Genomic DNA, 18946 nt, shown 5'->3' on the forward strand with positions numbered 1-18946 from the left:
AAAGACAAAACCCTGACTGGAGTAGTTTTTTTAAAAAATGGGAAGCAAGGAAGCTGACAGTGAAAGGAGAATAGGCAACACTTTGGTGCTGATCCTCAACCTGGTATAAATACGATAGCATCATTAGCCTGAGGAAGCTTCCATTCCTTTACTTACAGTGACTGATTCTCAACTGAAAGTAAGAATTTAGCCTTGAGGGATCTTCCAACGCAAGCCCTGAATAGAAAGCTCTTTCTGTGTAATTTCAAGGATGGCCTGGTTCTTCTCACTTTAATGTACTAAAGGCATCACAAACCAGATAAGAAAAGACGGTGCTGACAGTGTTATCGATCTGAAACTTCTGTTTTAAATATCAGAATATGAAAGTAAAATAAGAAAATCATCTCCTACTTAATAGCTAAAATAGTTGTATAAACAACACCTTTTTTTTGGTTCAGTCACAACCATTACTGGCGGAATCATACTGCTATCATATGTCTGAAATATTCAGCCCAATGTTTTGATTTATGTAGAGACCATTTTACTTTAATAGGCATTGTGCACTCATGCGGTTGGGACACCACTTAGAACATTCACTGCTTTTAGAGTTTGAGTAATAAGCTTTACTTACCTATAGTTTGGTATCCACCCAACTTAGAACGAAGCAGTCATGTAATCTTCCTTAGTTGCTACACTTTGAATCTTGGGAGTATCACAAATGGAGATTGATTGCAAGAGTTCATGGGAATCTCAGACACCCTGACTGGGGTGAAGAGAGGGCAACATTCATCTGAGGAATGTATTTCACATTCAGTAATATTTGACCCCAGATGAAATAAAACGTGGCTTCATCTCCAGTGTAAATATTGGTCAGTTCCTACCCCATTAAGTGTTCCTGCTACTTTCCCTAAAGACAAAGATTCTGGCCTATCAATCATAATAATACTCCCATTAGCTCTTGAGCAACATGTTTGAATAGGAAACTCTCTTTCTCTTTCCCTTTTGTCTGTTGATGATTTAGAGACAGTAAGATCTCCAGGCTTATCTTGAAAATATTTACCCAGCTTCTTTCAGTGATCATTTCAGAGCTTGGTCATAAAAGCATATGTTTCTCTAAAGCGAAGGGTGATAAAGGAGGAGGTACACATAGAACCTTTGCCAACCTAACATTTTGGTGGAAGGTGACAGAGAAGATTAGGAGACCAATGTTGAAAAACATGTTTTAAGTTATCTGCTTCATGAAGTGAAACAAAAATAGACGTATAAAATCTCCATCTGGTTTCATTTTATCTTCTCCCATTGAGTACAGACCTATCTATATCTTGGACGTTTTTGTTTTTTTTTCTTCTTTTTGCTTTGTTTTATTCCCCTATGTTTCTAGCTTGTTTCTAACCCTTTAAGAAGCAAGCTTGAAATTATGAGTCAAAAATAATATACAAAGTATAAAAATATTAATGTTCTATTCTCTCTTAGCCGTGTGCTAAACAAGAGAAAAAGTGACAAGCTGTGGTTGATGTAAGTGATTTTAAAGGACAGTTACAGGAATTATACTAGTTGGAGGTACATATTGATCCTATTAAAAATATTTCCTATATTAATGACTGCATAGTTGTCCATAAGAAATGATATTTCCTATTAGCTTTTTGCTTTTCAATATTTTATAGAAAGGATGGTCTTTACATGAGAAAATCAATGATTCTTACTCTCATTATGTATTGAGACTTATTCTGTTCTAGACATGATGTGTAGAGATTTACACATGTTATCTCAAGTGATTATGAGACCAAAAATCTATTTTGCCTGTACAATCTTTAAATAGGAGACATTGAACTCAGCAAATACAACACATTTTCTAGAAGGCTTGTGAGTTCGGAATGGCAGTTATTTCATTTGCTGTCTGTGTGTCTCACGGGTCACCCTGAAAGCACTGACTCAGCTTAGCATGCCAAAGTGTCCCCACTGGATGGGGACAAGGAGACTTCTCTGAGCTAAGGAATCACGTTCTTAGGATGGATGCAGATCTATAACTTTGAAGTGGAATGCCCACCATGACAAAGACATGTTATTTTAACCCCTTGTGTTCATCTCGTTATATAAAATTATGCTCTTGATTTTGTAAAAGGATATGAATTTGAGATACTTCAGCCTAGTATTACAGCCTAATAAATATTCACCATGACAACATGAAGGTTAAGCTACCTGAACATGTATGTTAATCTTTATTTTCTCCTAATATTCTAATCTCAACTATCTCTATTGTAATGTAAGTGACCTTTGTGTATAACTGGATTTTATTTCAATATCATTGACTTATTTTAGGCTATTAGAAACTGCCATTATATTTAAAGTATATTTATATATGTTATAAATGTACTTTATAGTATACTAATATAGTATATCTTTATAATGTATATTTATTTGTAGATAAGATGTCTTACGTTTTCCCAACAGCATTTCCTTGAGAAAGGAAGAGTGGGTATATTTCCATTTTAGTTATGAACACATTGAAGAGAACAGAAGGCAAATGACATGCCCCAGGGTAGAGATTTCATTGGTGAGAATGAAGATATGGGAGTGGTTTTGTGGTCACGTCTTGGAAACCGGTAGCACTAGCAGCATGGCAGACCAACTGACTGAAGAGCAGATTCCAGAATTCAAAGAAGCTTTTTCACTATTTGACGGAGATGATGATGGAACTATATCAACAAAGGAATTGGAAATGATAATGAGGTCTCTTGGGTAGAATCCCACAAAAGCAGGGTTACTGAACTTGATTAATGAAGTAGATGCTGATGGTAATGGAAAAACGGACTCTCCTGAGTTTCTGACAATGATGGCAAGAAAAATGAAAAACACACAAAGTGAAGAAGAACTTAGAGAAGCATTCCGTGTGTTTGATAAGGATGGCAATGGCTATATCAGTACAGCAGAACTTCGCCATGTCATGACAAACCCTGGAGAGAAGTTAACAGATGACAAGTTTGATGAAATGATCAAGGAAGCAGGTATTGATGGTGATGGTCAAGTAAATGATGAAGAGTTTGTACAAATGATGACAGCAAAGTGAAGACCTTGTACAGAATATGTTACATTTCTTGTACAAAATTATTCGCCTTTTTCTTTGTTTATAAATTATCTCTAAAACGTTTATTCCTACTGTCAAAAAAATGCATGCATAGTAACTAGGACTCCATTCCTCCATGTTTTTTTCTCTTACCTTACAGTCATTGTTCTGAAAACTTATTTTAGAAAATTGATCAACTAACACGTTACATGTGGCTTACTCTAGATATATCTAAGCCCTTCTACACAACTAAACTTAGATGGAGTTTGTCAAAGGGGGAACATCTGGGTTATGCCTTTTTTTTTTTTTTTTTTAGTTTTCTTTAGAAACTGCAGCATGTTGTTGTTGCAGTGTGGAGTTGTAACTCTGCATACACAATTGACAGTCAACAATATGTACCTAAAAGTTGCGCTATTGCAAAAGGAGTGTATTATCCAGGTACTCATACACTATTTTTTTTATACTGCTGGTCCTATACCAGAAACATTTTGCTTTATTGTTACTTGCTTTTTAAACTTTGTTTAGGCACTTAAAGAAAATCTACTTAGGGCAGAGTTTGCCTCAAATCCATTCCAAGTTGCATATTTGTTTTCCAATATAAAATAACAATTTACCTCCAAAACCCTCAAAAGACAAAACAAAAACAGAATGAAGATATGAAAGCTCAGGGCTCCCGAATTCCAAATCGCTTTTCTATGAAGTCATAGTGTTTCGAATAAAACAAAATGATGTAAACTACCTGAACAAAATATGTGTTTGTGGAGCAATGCAAAGGTAATATATACTGGTAAGCCACGTGCTTAGAATCTTTGACAAAAACACTAGAAGAAATTTTCTGTGTGTGTGTGGAAAATAGCTTTGAAGTAAATGTTTGGAGGAAATCTTCCATAGAACAGATACCATAAAATTAAAACTTGTAGTCATAGGGAACTGGTTATTTTTGTTTACCTTTTACTTTTGATTTCTCGCTGGCACGTAAATAGGAACTTTCAGTTCTAGGTGGGAGCAACCCTTTCAATAACTTGAACCTTTGGTAGCCCAAGCATGTTTTACTGAAGCACATTTTCACAAGAGGTAATAATTTTTTTAAAAATGTACAAATATTTATTATTCTTAGGAGTTGCTTTGCCTTCCAAAGTAAGTGAAAGCTTTACAAATGAGTATTCAGTGCATTGCTGAGATAAAGTTGTGGTCAAACTACATTTCTCAGTGGGGAACTCCTTTTCTTCTCATAGAGCTGGAATGAGTTCAAAGAACTGGAATAACCAGGAAAGAAGATGAACCAACTGATTTATAAATGAAGATTAAAGGATAAATTATAGAGGCCAAATAAACAGGCTTTGTCTAAGCTGTGTGTAAGAGCATGACAGGATTAGAAGCACACGTCACTGAAAGTTTAAAAACATTAATGAAAATAATTACATGGTACAATAAAATAAATGTAGTACTGAAACGGTAGAGAATATGAGGAAATATAAAACAATACTAAACTCATCAAGTAGCTTTGCTATGGCCAAGAATTACTACGTTACAAAAGGAGATCTCTGGGGTAATAGTGGAAGTTGTTTTATGACGACAGACTCAATAAACCCAGACCAACATGACGTAGTTTATTACTCGAGAGTGAGAAAGAAAAGCCATGCTGATTTTCCTCATTAGGATAATAGATCATTGTGGCTTAATTCCCATGAGATTCAGGAATTTAAAATTAATTATTGTCAAAGGTCATGGCTTTGCCTTTTACAATCACAGATTCCTGAGTATTCAACAGATACGCTGGAATACAGAGAACATAATTATTTATTGTTGTATAATAAATTCACAAACACATAGTGGCTTAAAGTATCAATACATATTTATTATCTCCCATGGTCTGGCAGATCAGGAATTGACTGATTTGGATGGATGATTCTGGTTTAGGGTCTCTCAAGATGGTGCAGTTAAGATGGCGCTGCAGCGGCCGGGCGCGGTGGCTCACGCCTGTAATCCCAGCGCTGTGGGAGGCCGAGGCGGGCGGATCACGAGGTCAGGAGATCAAGACCATCCTGGCTAACACGGTGAAACCCCGTCTCTACTAAAAATACAAAAAATTAGCCGGGCGTGGTGGTGGGCGCCTGTAGTCCCAGCTACTCGGGAGGCTGAGGCAGGAGAATGGCGTGAACCCGGGAGGCAGAGCTTGCAGTGAGCCAAGATCGTGCCACTGCACTCCAGCCTGGGCGACAGAGCAAGACTCCAGTTCAAAAAAAAAAAAGGTGTCGCTGCATCTGCAGTCATCTGAAGGCTTGGCTGGAGCCGAAGCCTGGAATAGCTCATTCATACGCTGGGAGGCTGGTACTGGCTATTGGTAAGAGGACTTATTTCCTTGCCACTTGGACTTCTTCATAAGACTGCCTGTGTATCCTCATGACATGGCATCTAACATCCCCCTGAAAGAATGATCCAAAGAAAAGCAAGGTAGAAGCCACCATGTCTTTTATGACCAGACTTAGAATTCACAAATCATCTGTAATATCCTACTGATTTCACAGACAAACCCTGTTCAGCATGGGAGGGGACCGCAGGAAGGCATGAAGACTAGGGGATGAGAATCTCTGGAGGTCACTTTGGAGGCTGGCTACCGAAAATATTTGTGCCAATTTTAATCTATTTTAAAATCGGATATTATTTTCTTTTGCAAAATAGTTCTTTCCCATCCTCCATAAGAGCAAGTGGGGCACTAATCTCGGTTTTAATAAAGTTGTTCTCATTAATCTTCCAGGTGCAGAGTAGTTGAGATCTGTCAAAATGGTTCACACCTCTCAATAATTATCATGTACAACATTCTTATTATGCTCCATATAATCCTCACAATGATCCTTAGCTCAAAATAATGGATAGGGAATTGAGGCAAGAAAGGTTAATTAATTTGCCAAAGTTCACATTGTTAGTAAGAGAGTGAAGCAAATATAAATCCCGACTGAAATATCAGAGCCATATGGTGAGGTCAAGAAGACGGGAAGAAACAGGAGGCAAAAATAAATGGGAGCATTTGGAGTGCATTTCACAAAGGGACTATTACAAAGATGTACACAGGGTTAGAATCTATGGCAAAAGATACTTCAGTACCTGGAGCTAGCGAGAGAGGTAAAACATAACTACCTTAGGGATGCAGGAATAAAATGATTGTCGGAATTTAGAGAGAGCTAAACTGAGAGCACCTTTGATAGGAATTATGGACTTTATTAAAAAGACATAGTCCGTATGAAATGTGTAGAGAGATAACTATTCTGATATCATTCTCCTCTCAACCATCCTGTGACTCCTCCTAGTCAAAAGCAACTAGAAATCAGAGGCAAGGAAGCCCTTTGATTCAGTATTCATATGGGTTATGTAAAAAACAGTAGAGACTGGATCTGGAAATACTCAGCACATCCTCTATTATCCACTCTTCTGTATACTTTTCAATCAGCTCAGCTAACTTCACAGTCCCGAATAGAATTAAAGAACTGAAGATCAGGGAGGATAATTCATAGGTTAAAGTTTCTAGAACTAGAATGTGGTCAAACCAACACTCAAATATAAGCATGAGGCTCCAAGACACTTGGGGGCATTTTTTTGTAGTTCCAGCATATTCTTTACGAAGAGTCGGGCTCCTGGAGAAGACCGAGTAATCCAGAATTAGCTACAGTTATTTCAGACTTCAGTACTGTTTCCTGCTGCCATCATTGCTGTCACTGTCACCAACCTTTGCTTCATTTCCAAGTCAGTCATAACGAGTGAGGAAATGTATTAGTGGGTCCATCTTAATACTGTGTGTGATCTAACAGTAGCCGTATAGTTGGTGGATTGAGAAGGTTACACCAGTGAGGAGTGGTGACTAGTAATAAAGCTTTCCATTTGTAATACATTCTTCTTTGTTCCATTGGCAAGTCTATAAAACTATGGCTGGGGTTTGTTCCCAAATTCCAGATACCTAGCACAGTATCTGGTATGTATTAAATGTTGATGAATGATTAAAGGAATGAATGGACAACCAAACAACTCCAACTATATCTTATCTCCAGCTTTCTTGGTCAGACCCTAGCTAGACCGTAATGCTACCACCACTGCCACCATTATCATTATAATCATTTTAAATTATATTTGATGAGCCCAGAAAGGTTGAGGCTGCAGAGAGTCTTGGCTGTGCCACTGCCCTCGAGCCTGGGTGACAGGGTGAAACCCTGTCTCAAAAAAACAAAAAATAAATAAATAAAATTATATTTGTGCACATATGAGACACCAGGCACTTTGCTAAGCACTTTGTGTTATGATCTTACTTAATTATTTCTACAACTTTGTAAGGTTTATTACCTCTCTTTTGCAGATGGAGAAACTGAGATTTAGCAAAGTTAAATTAATTGCATAATATCCCACACATAATAAGTGGTGAAAATGGAATTTGAAGCCAGTTAGACTACCTCTAGAGCTTTCACACTGAACTACTCAACTGTTTTCTGTTCTCATCTCTGTTCCATGAGCTCATCCCTGACCTTCAGGCGTAAATAATCGATTATCTAGGATGTATTCCTGTTTGTTATATTTCGAATTGTCACTCTTAGCATGGCCTTCCTCCTAATACTTTTCTTCCCTCTGGAGAGCACCTCTCTCAGCCTTTCCATTCTGTTTTGTTACCAAAGATTACTTGAATTATCCTTGAGTCTAAGGTCTCTTTTGAGCACAACACTGGACATTCTATAAACAATCTGAAGCACGAACCTCTAAATTCACTTTATTCTCCCAAGCTTCTAGATCACTTGGACCCGGCTTTCTTCTTTTCTATGGACCTGGATCCCAGCATATTCCACATTCAGGATTGCCCAAGGCATTTCAATAAGGGGCACTTTCTTGCTTACATTTTGTTTTGTTTTATTTTTGGTAAAACAATTTAAGAAATTAAAGCATCTGAAGAGATGAGAGAGAAAGTGCCTATACTATTGCTTTACTAGCCTGTTCGTTTTCATGAAATTAGAATAAAGCATTGGTAGAATAATCTCTTCAAGAGTATCTTAGTTACCAGAGCCAGACACATTTGCAAATGCCTACAGTTGATATACCTGTAGTTGAGTTTAGTAATCCTAAATTAAATTTGTTCATCACTTTGGTTGAATCTCTCCCTAGGAGAGAGAGAAAATATCATCAGTCTCCATGGCATCACATCTCTTTTTTTTTTTTTGGCTTTTTATAGAGTCAAACCCAATTTCCATTCCTCACAATGATTCAGGCTGTGTCTATACTACGCCAACACAACTGGTTAAAAAAGGGAAAAATTCAGTGTAATAATGGTAAAGTTTAGTTAACAAAAACCTAAATAAAGTAAAATTCTATCTATTTAGGAGTCCCTTAGAATTGAGACCTTCCAGATTCTTAGGATTTTAACTGTTAATATTAGACATATATACTTAAAAAATTCTATTTTTTTAGAAATCCTTCTAAAATGCTTAAAAGTTTTATATTACAATGATACTGAATATCAGATATCTTCAAATACAATACATTTCAATATGAAACATCTAGTAATACTAGATAAAACATAAGAAACATAACCAGATGTCAAAAATGAAAGGAAATCTAGAAACCATAGAATAAGCCTCTACTTACTGTTGGGATGTCCTGAGAATTTGGATTTAATGAACAAATTGGAAGAGAAGTCCTTGGGTCCATACAAGGTGGGGAGTTGGGTCTGAAACCCTCAAATAAAATCTTTGAAGGATTACACCTTCACTGAGAGAGTACAATAGAAAGAGTCTGACCACCAGCGAAGGGATATGGCACAGCATCTTGCTTTCTCATATTGGCCCTAGATTGGAGGAAAGGGGACACAGAAAACTCTCCTCTGAGAGCTGATAACAATCACCTAACTCTAATGCGAATTTGGCATCCAAATTTATACTACTTGAAAGGTCCTAGAAACCACATGCCAAAAAACAAAATCAGCACGTACGCATGGATACAAAGACAACAGTCCCAGGTTAATGCCCCTGACAGAGGTTAAAATGTTCTTCAGATGGGTTTTAAATCAGGCCACAAACATGAATCTCTTTCAAGCTAAGTAAGTAAGTAACAGAAAATAACAGAAAAACAAACAACAAAATAAACAAACAAAAACTTTAGAACTTGCTACTGGAAGAATGACATATGGATCAGCAGCATGAGCATCACTTGAGAGCTTGTTAGAAATGAAGAATCGCACACGCCTGTAATCTCAGCACTTTGGGAGGCCGAGGCAGGCAGATCACGAGGTCAGAAGATCGAGACCATCCTGGCTAACACGGTGAAACCCCATCTCTACTAAAAATACAAAAAATTAGCCAGGCGTGGTGACGGGTGCCTGTAGTCCCAGCTACTCGGGAGGCTGAGGCAGGAGAATGGCATGAACTTGGGAGGCAGGGGTTGCAGTGAGCCGAGATCGCACCACTGCACTCCAGCCTGGGTGACAGAGCAAGACTCTGTCTAAAAAAAGAAAAAAAGAAATGAAGAATCTTGGACTTCCCCTAGACCTACTGAATCGAAATACTCACTTTCACAAGATGCTGCATAATTCAACTACAATCATCCCTTGATACACTGAAACACTGGTTTCCAGACCTCAATGTACCCAAGTTCATGAATACGCAAGTCTCACAGTCAGCCCTGTGGAAGCTGCGGATATTAAAAGTTGGCTTTGTATATGGGTTTGTCATCTTTTGAATGCTGTATTTTTTTATCCACATTTGGTTGAAAAAAAGACTCATTGTATTAAGTGGGCCCACAGAGTTCAAGCTTGTATTGTTCAAGGGTAAACTGTGTACATTAAAGTTTAAATGCTGCTCAAGGAAACAAGTCACCACAGGCAAGATCTTGCATAAAGAACATATTAGACTTCCAAAAACCTTTAGTAGAGGAGATAATGAATGCAGACTAAAACATAAATACATTTAAAATTATTTGAGAAAAAAATGGTCTAAAATAGGTAAAACAGAACATGATAACATTGAAAAAAAACTAACAAGATATACATAGAGAGAAATGGGCCAGGCGCAGTGGCTCACGCCTGTAATCCTAGCACTTTGGGAGACCGAGGCGGGTGGATCACGAGGTCAGGAGATGGAGATCACCCTGGCTAACACGGTGAAACCCCGTCTCTACTAAAAATACAAAAAATTAGCCGGGCGTGGTGGCGGGCGCCTGTAGTCCCAGCTACTTGGGAGGCTGAGGCAGGAGAATGGGGTGAACCCAGGAGGCGGAGCTTGCAGTGAGCCGAGATTGCGCCACTGCACTCCAGCTGGGCGACAGAGCGAGACTCCGTCCCCCCCCCAAAAAAAAACCAAAAACATAGAGAGAAATGGAAAACATAGGTATTTAATGATAAACTCAGTATAAATTTTAAACACATAATAAGGCATAGCTGAAGAGGGAATTAGTGAACCAGAATGTAAATCTCAATAAATTATTTATAATGTAATACATACAGGCAAACTGTATAAAATATAAAAGAGAGATTAAGAGATACTAAGGATTGAATGAGAAGATCTAAGAAATGTTAAAAAGAAATTCTAAAAGGAGAGAAGAGGAAAAACATGGGGAAGGCAATATTCACCTAGAAAATAAATAAGAACATTTCAGAATTGTTTACAGACCAAATTTTAGATTCTAGAATCACAATAGATATGAAGCAATATAAATACAAAGAAATTCACTATTAAATGATTAGTAAAGAAACAATAAAATCTCAAAGATAAAGAGAAGAACATCAAGAGAGAAAAAGAGAGGTTACCTACAAGGAAGGTTAATCATATGAATAGACAATTTCTCAGCCCAGTACAGTAGCTCACACTTGTAATCCCAGCACTTTGGGAGGCCAAGGTGGGAAGGTCACTTGAGGTAAGGAGTTTGAGACTAGCCTGGCCAACATGGTGAAACCCTGTCTCTAATAAAAATTTAAAAAATTAGCCAGGCATGTTGGTGCATACCTGCAATCCCAGCTACTTCAGAGGCTCAGGCAGGAGAATCACTTGGACCTGGGAGGTGGAGGTTGCAGTGAAGCTGAGATCATGCCACTGCACTCCAGCCTGGGTGACAGAGCAAGACACCGCCTCAAAAAAAAAAAAAAAAAAAAAAAATAGAAAAGAAAATTTCTCAACAGATCAGAAGAGGACTATCTCTAAAATGAAAATAAATAAATAAATAAAAACTCTCAACCTCAAATGTCATGTCCCATTAGACACTAACTCCAAGATAAACACAAAGATTTTTTTCAAACATCAAAGCCTGAGATTATTTACTACTAGCAAATGATACTAAATGACCCTCAAGCCTTGCTGCAAACTGTGTCTCTTGGGCCACGACTAGCAGCGTGGACATTATCTGAATGGTGTTAGAAATACAGTATCTCAGGTCCCACCTAGGACTTCTCAAAGTTTCATGGCTGTAAGTCACCTAGTGATCTTGTTAATGTAGGGGTTTGTTTCCTTGTTTGTTTGTTTTCAGAGAAAGGATCTTGTTCTGCCACCCAGGCAGGAATTCAGTGGCACTGTCACAGCTTACTGCCATTCAAAGTCTTGGGCTCAGGCAATCCTCTTGCCTTAGCCTTCCAAGTAGTGAAGACTACAGGCACACACCACCATGCCTGGATATTTTTTTAATTTTGTATGTGTGTTACAGGGAGGGTGTCTCACTATCTTGCCCAGGCTGGTCTTGAACTCCTGGCCTCAAGGGATCATCTGCCTTGGCCTCCCAAAGCACTGGGATTATAGGTGTGATCCACCATGCCAAGACAGTTTCTAATTCAATAGATCTAGGTTGTGATATTTTTACATTTCCACTGAGCTCCCAGGTTATACCCATACTGTTGACCCAGCCACCACATTTCAAGTAGCAAGACTACTTAGGAAGAAGGATAATGCATCCATCTGGAAAGAATTAATTACCAAGACAACCTGCTGAGAAAAGAGATGGTAAACATGTGGGTAAATCTAAACCAATGTGCACATAAAAAAACAGTGAGTAATTTGATAGGTTAAGAAAAGCAATGCTGAAATAAAGTACTAGAAAACAATGATATTTAAGATGAATATTGAAGATAATAAATAGTTTAAGGTCTTTATAATATAAGGGGGAATATTATTGATTGATCTTTAACTTTGTTAAGGAAAGTAAAATATATTCTATATCTTTCAAAGCAATAAATGGTAAGTGTGTAATATACTTTATTAACTTTTTATTAACAGGTACTAGTTTATCTCATCCCACAATATTCTTTGAATTAAATATTTTTGCTGTTCACAACCCTGCTGCCCTTTGTGATTCTTTTTGTTTCTTTTCTCTTTAGTCTCAATTTTTAAGAAAATATAGTCTATAATAAATGCCTCCATTTCATCATTACCCACATCTTAAATCCATGCCATCTGGCTTCTTCCTTTACTGCGTTAAAGAAAAAAGCAAACAAACAAAAAAACACTCTTTTTTTTTTTTTTTTTTTTTTGAGATGGAGTCTCACACTGTCACCCAGACTGGAGTGTAGTGGCGCAATCTCAGCTCACTGCAAGCTCCGCCTCCTGAAAAAGCCCTCATTTTTAACAATCACCACTGGCATCTTAGTTAAAACAAAAAAAAATTCCAACAGCTCATTCTTTGTTAATCCTTATCAATTGTTCTAAAGTCTTCCTATTCAAAGTGTAGTCTGTGGACCAGATCATTACTGCCATCTAGGAGCTTGGTAGAAATGTAGACTCTCTAGACTTATCTCTGGCCTACAGAATTAGAATCTGTAGTTTAAGAAACTACCCAGGTCATTCTTAGACATGTTATTGTTTGAGAAGCACTCAGGTAAAATATTTGACATCGTCGAACATATATAAGTGTTAACATTTTCTCTTATCTTCCACTTTCCTTATTGACTTCCTAATTTTTAAAAATTGTCTCTAACTCATTCCCTCCTTTCATCACAAAAAAGCAGGTATTCTTCAAAGTCATTAGTTTGGCCCTTACTTTTACTCCTATTTTCTCCCTCTTGATAATCTGCTCCAGTCAATTACTTCCATTATTTTCTTAGAGAAGAATCACCTAGATTGCTTCTTAATAAAATTTCAGGGCCTCTCACTGGGGCTTCTAAACCAGCATATCCAGTTTGGGACCCAGGAATATTTATTTCTAAAAGACCTCCCCCCACACACTACCAGATAATTCACATGCAGCCAGCACACACATTTTTATTTGGGAAGCAGTACTGTTGATTAAAAGGTAGTTCTAATGTAGGTCTCTAAAACTGACTGCTTCCTTAGTCATAGTAGGCTGGGTAGAAACAAACCCCCAAATACCATCGACTTAAAGAAAGAAAATCTTGTTTCTTGTTTGTTTGCTTGCTTCTGTCACAGTTCAGTACTGAAGATGGCAATGCCGCCCCTGGATGTGATTCAGGGATATGAATGTCTTCCTTTGTCGGGCTTTGTTTTCTCAATATACTTCACTTCCAATTATGTGAGTTGTGCAGGAAGGAGAAAGAAGTAGAATGATGCGTAAGTTTCAACAACAGCTCTGGAAATGGTGTACCTTGCTACTGCACCTATTCCTTGGGCAACGTGGTCACATGGCTGCAAATAGTGCAAAGCATGCTGGCAAGTGTGCCCTTTGTGTGCAACAAGGAGGAGCAGCTGGAACTGGTGAGCATCAGCTGGTCTTTCCCACACTGCTTAATCTTTGGTCTCACTCACCCTTCCAACTGTCCACAGGATCTATCTCCACCTGAATGTTTGACTAGCATTAACAAGTGACTACATTTTCAAAAAAAGCAAACCCTGATACTCCATGCCCCCCTTTCAGCTTAAACTTTCCCTTAAATGTATTAATATTACTTTTGCCATTGGCATCACCCTTCTAGTCACAGAGGTTCAAAGCCTGGAGATATCATCCCCACTCCCTCACATGCCCACACTATCCATTTGCCAAGTCCTGTTGCTTCTGTCTCCAAAATATTTCTTCCAACCTCCCACTCAGCCACATTCTAAGTGGCATTACTCAATTCTGGCCCATATTATCTCTTTCTTAAAGTATTCTTCTATTCCACGACGCAGGACACTCTTAGCCACCAATTCTCTTCTATGCTCTTTCCCCTATATGGCTCTACAATTCTCACTGGCTCTCTACCGACCTCCTTTGTACTTTATGAATATTGCCTAACAATCCCACAGTGCAAATTAACTGCCAGGCACTGGGATAAGTACTTAACATGAAGAGAATGTTATTGTCATCTCTTTTTCAGGAATAGATAAATAAGCCTCAGGGGTAAAGTAATTTTCACTAGCTGGAAAACGAAGAGTAAGGATTTAAAATATGCATCCTAGTCCTCCCTTATCCATTGGTGATATGTTCCAAGACCCCTAGGGAAGTACCCTGAAGTCACTGAAGGTGGAAAATTCTCCCCTTTGTGGCTTTCCCCACTCTGTGGTGTCAGTGTCTGTGTACTTGCTTCCTCCCTGAACTGATCCCCAAGGCAGAGGCCATGCCATATTTGTCTTTAAATTCTTAGTAGCTAACCCAGTGTTAATACAAAGCAAGAGCTAAATAAACATTTATTTATTGTTGACTTTGAAATGTTGAAAAAGTATTCCTAGTCTCTTGATTTACTTTAGAAATAAAAAAAAATCTGTTTTTACTGTTTTTCTATTTGATAATATTGGGCTGCTGAAGAAAATTCACAATCAAACTGATTGCTTCTTTTTAAAATTATGAGTATTGCTATTCTTCATGACTCCTTTAACATACATAATAGTACTCTTATACATCTTTTTATATAACTTTAGTCTTCCATTAAAAGTTTATTCCATGTTTTTTTTACATTATCCCATTTCTATATATGTCTACAACAATTTTCTTCTGTCTTTCCAATGTCTTCAAATCTTCGCTAGCACTTTCTAACTACTCAAGCAACCCATCAATCAACACATCCACTCTTTCTCTCTTAAAAACAAACAACTCTTAATCCTACTTATTGCCTCGAGCCTCTTCTTCCTTTACTCACCTGTTCCCTAGTAACAGTAACCTACACTATCTATAATCCTTCACAATGTCATAAGGCTTTTATTCTATAAAGAACAAAACATTTTGAGTAACACTTATCTGAAAAACTGTTAAGGCTCACCCATTCAATATGAAATTGATGGTTACACAAGAAAGAAACATTTCTAGTACAAGCTATAAAACAAGCATTATTACATATTATCACAAAAGGGGGTGGAAAAATCTGTTAAACATGAGCAATGCTTAGGATTACAGTATGTCTATTACAGAATCAAATGCAGCCTTCTTGATTAAACTAGTTGTATCACCAAGAAACACAAGAATAGTGTGCTGCTTTACATATACCCTTCACGACCCCACGTTCAGTGATGCCATATTGGTAGCAATAAATCACCCAAGAAAATTAGCAAACACTAAAAAATCTGTATTTGGTTGATTGTTTTGTTGCTGTCCCAGATTTAAGAAAATAATGGCAGAAATGTTAATAATGTAAACTATCATATGTGTTGTTCCTGTAGCTGTTATACTGCAGCTAGCACAAAAACAAAAATATTTTTTCAGTACTTAAAAGCTGTTATCTAATTCAGTAAACAATTAGCTCACATCATTGACAAGTAAATAGAGCTCTTGCGTACACACACACACACACACACACACACACACAAACCAAACCAAACTCCAAAATCCATCAGTCTCATATTCAGCCTCATATTCAAGTGGGCCAATATATAGAAAAACATTCTTCACTCACCAAACAAGAACCAAGTAATGTGTTGTGAAGTTTATGAAGACAAACTCCTCTCTCTCCAGCAATATCTTTGTACCATACTGGTCAATTTCTTGGGTTTTGTAATTCAATACCTGAATGCAAAATCCCAACTCCTCCATTTATTGACTTTGAAATACTGAAAAAATACTCTTAACCTCTTGGTTTACTTTAGAATCCTCCTCTGTCAAATAATGACTACATTTCCTGCCTCATGAAAGGCAGTGAATACTAGTCACAATTGCCATGTACCAGGTCGCTGAACAAAGGTTACTGTGCTGAAGTCCTAGACTGCAAGAATTGACTTCTTTATTGCTACCGTTGCTTTGTTTTTATGCTATTTTTTGTAAATCTCACTATACTATGAAGTGAAGACTTGCATATTTTACAATTATCAGTTGAGCTTACTATGCAATCGGCACGTCAGACGTTGGAGACACATTGGTAAGTATGATATATGAACTCCTTATTCTAAAAGAACAAATATTCTGGCCAAGGGAGGTAGACAATAAAAAAATGAATCAATAAAGCAACAGGCAGTAAAAGTACTGGTCAGATCAAACAGAGCAATACTATAAGGAGTGATTCAGTGGCAATCACAGTGATTAAGTTGTCAGGAAGTGTCTCTTTGAAGAGTTGAAAATTTGGACTCCATCCATGTGGTGGGTGGAACAGCGATGCCTCACCCCTACCTTAAAAGGGACACATCCTAATCTTTGGAAGTTGAGAATATGTTACTTTACACAGCAAAAGGATATTTGCAGATGCCATCAAACTAAAAGAACCTTGAGCTAGGGAGAGTATCCTGAGTTATTCATGTGGGTCCAATCTAATCACATGCCTTCTTGAAATCAGCAGAGGTTTCTCATTCCCTCGCTTTCAGAGAGAAATGTGACTGTGGGAGAGGATGGGAGAGATACAACTAAATTGGCTTTGAAGGTGGAGGAACGGGACCGTCAGCCAAGGAATGTGGGTGGCCTCTAGAAGCTGTGAAAAGTCAGGAAATAGATCCTTCTCTAGAGACTCCAGAAAGGAATGTAGCTCTGCTTTTACCTAGATTTTGGCCAGCAAGACCTGTGTCTGGTTTATAACCTATAGAACTGTAAAATAGTAAATTTGTGTTATTTTAAGCCACTAAGTGTGTGATAATTTGTTACAGCAGCAATAGGACACAAATGCAGGCCAGAATGATAAGAAAGAAACATCGATGAAAATGATGGCATAGCTTTGTTTGTAATTGGAGCAGCTGGGACAAAGCCCCTAACACTGGAGTAAGGGTGTTAGAGACAGAAACAAGCTGTTGTGATTGAAACATGAGCAATGGGAAGTCTATGAAGTCAGAGAGCTAGGCGGGAGCCAGATCATGTAGGGCTTTATGAGTCATTATTTTATTCTAAGTGTATAGGGAAGCTTTGGAGGTTCATGATTATATTTAATTGTTTTTAAAACGTTACTCTTCTAAGGAAATTGAATATAGATGGCAATGGAGAAAGTAGAGACGTTGGTTATAAGACTATATGAGGTACATATAACCTTTTGGAAATATATTTCATTTATGAACCATTTGGTAGGGTAGAGAGCTCTTAGCTCTAGAGTAGAAAGGAAAATTATCATGACCTTTATAAATAAAAATTCCCCTGCATCTCAGGGCAGCCAATGGAATGTGTGACATCTGAGATGAGCAGGTGTTTGAGGAAAGATTCTCTATGTAATCTACGACCTACAAGCAACATGTGGTAAGGCCTGTCAAAAAGAACTATTAGCAAAGCTAATTGTCTGGTTCCATTTATGGTCCTATGGCCAACTGATATTGATTAGAAGTAGCCCTTAATTTGTGAAAGCCACTATGTTAGGTCAGTTCTTTATTTTCCTTTATTTGAAGAAGCTTGTTCTATATTCATGCTTATGACAGTGTTAATTAAAACAGAATCTGTCAACAAATACTTTTCAAAATGTCAAAAAGTTAACATCTATATAAATATAAATACATGTCAATGATTTTATTTACCATTAACTCATTAACTAATGCAGTCATTATTAACTAATGAGTTGCATAAATGGAATATTCTGACTGATTTAAGCACATACATGTTTTAAAAATAAAATTGAATTTTACATATCTGTGTATGCACATATACACATGCACATGAATTTGGGCACATTTCCTGAGGTTCACAAATTTAGCAAAAGTCCCTGATATTTGGCATCTGTGAGCCAGAATCAAGCCCTTAAGATAATTTTGCAGACACTGCCTCCAAATACATAGTTGTGTTTTCTGTATCACAAAGTAAAATGCATTCCTTATCCTGTGTTGTCATTTAAAAATTTTGAAATCTTCTGAAATAACTCTTCCATGTCTGTTTTTTCAGTTGTGAAATAGAGGTAGTAAAAATATCTTATGTTATTATTACACCATGTAGTATTGAGAATAAAAAAGGCTAATAAAAATGGCTGTGCATGAAAGCATATGACTGCACAGTACCATGTAAATGAACAAATGATTATTAGTACTAATCCTACTATTACGACAAGTAGTACTAACACTGCTACTACTCTTTCTATTTCACTACTACTTCTGTTTTAGATAAGATGTAATGACCTTGTAAACTTCCATGCTCATGCTTCGGAAAGAAGGAAATGGAGCGAATGAGTATGTGCCCTTCCTTTCTTTGTTTCATCTTCTCCTCCGTAAATCCCAGCCCACATCCTATTCTGATATACTGCTGAGTATTTGTAAAAGCAAAGACGATTCTGATGTTAGGGACATGGGCAACACATACACAAATCATTGAAGGAGGAATTGATTTGGGAGCTAATTATTTACATGTTTTTGAATAGCCTTTATCATCCTAAATGGTAATGATGTAATTACACACCTGCTTTGTTCCTCTCACTGAGAACCTCTTAAGGACTCATTCATCCTTACATTCCGAACACCTAACACAGTGTATGACATAAGATACACACTCAACCATAATTGAATTAAAAAAAAGGAGTTATCATTTTTTTTTCATACAACATCCGGAGTAAGCTTTTAAACATCTGAGCATTTCATTCCTTGCCTTAAGATACTCTAAACAGATAAACAGATTCCCTAATAGGAGTTGGAATAAAATCCTGAA

General features: G+C 37.3%; 1 pseudogene; it reads left to right on the forward strand.

Moving 5' to 3' along the window:
* The first annotated feature begins 2596 nt into the window (after nt 1–2596).
* On the forward strand, nt 2597–3046 carry LOC112609913 (annotated as a pseudogene).
* Nucleotides 3047–18946: the final 15900 nt, after the last annotated feature.

Source organism: Theropithecus gelada, chromosome 16 (assembly GCF_003255815.1).
Source record: "Theropithecus gelada isolate Dixy chromosome 16, Tgel_1.0, whole genome shotgun sequence".
NCBI lineage: Eukaryota > Metazoa > Chordata > Mammalia > Primates > Cercopithecidae > Theropithecus > Theropithecus gelada.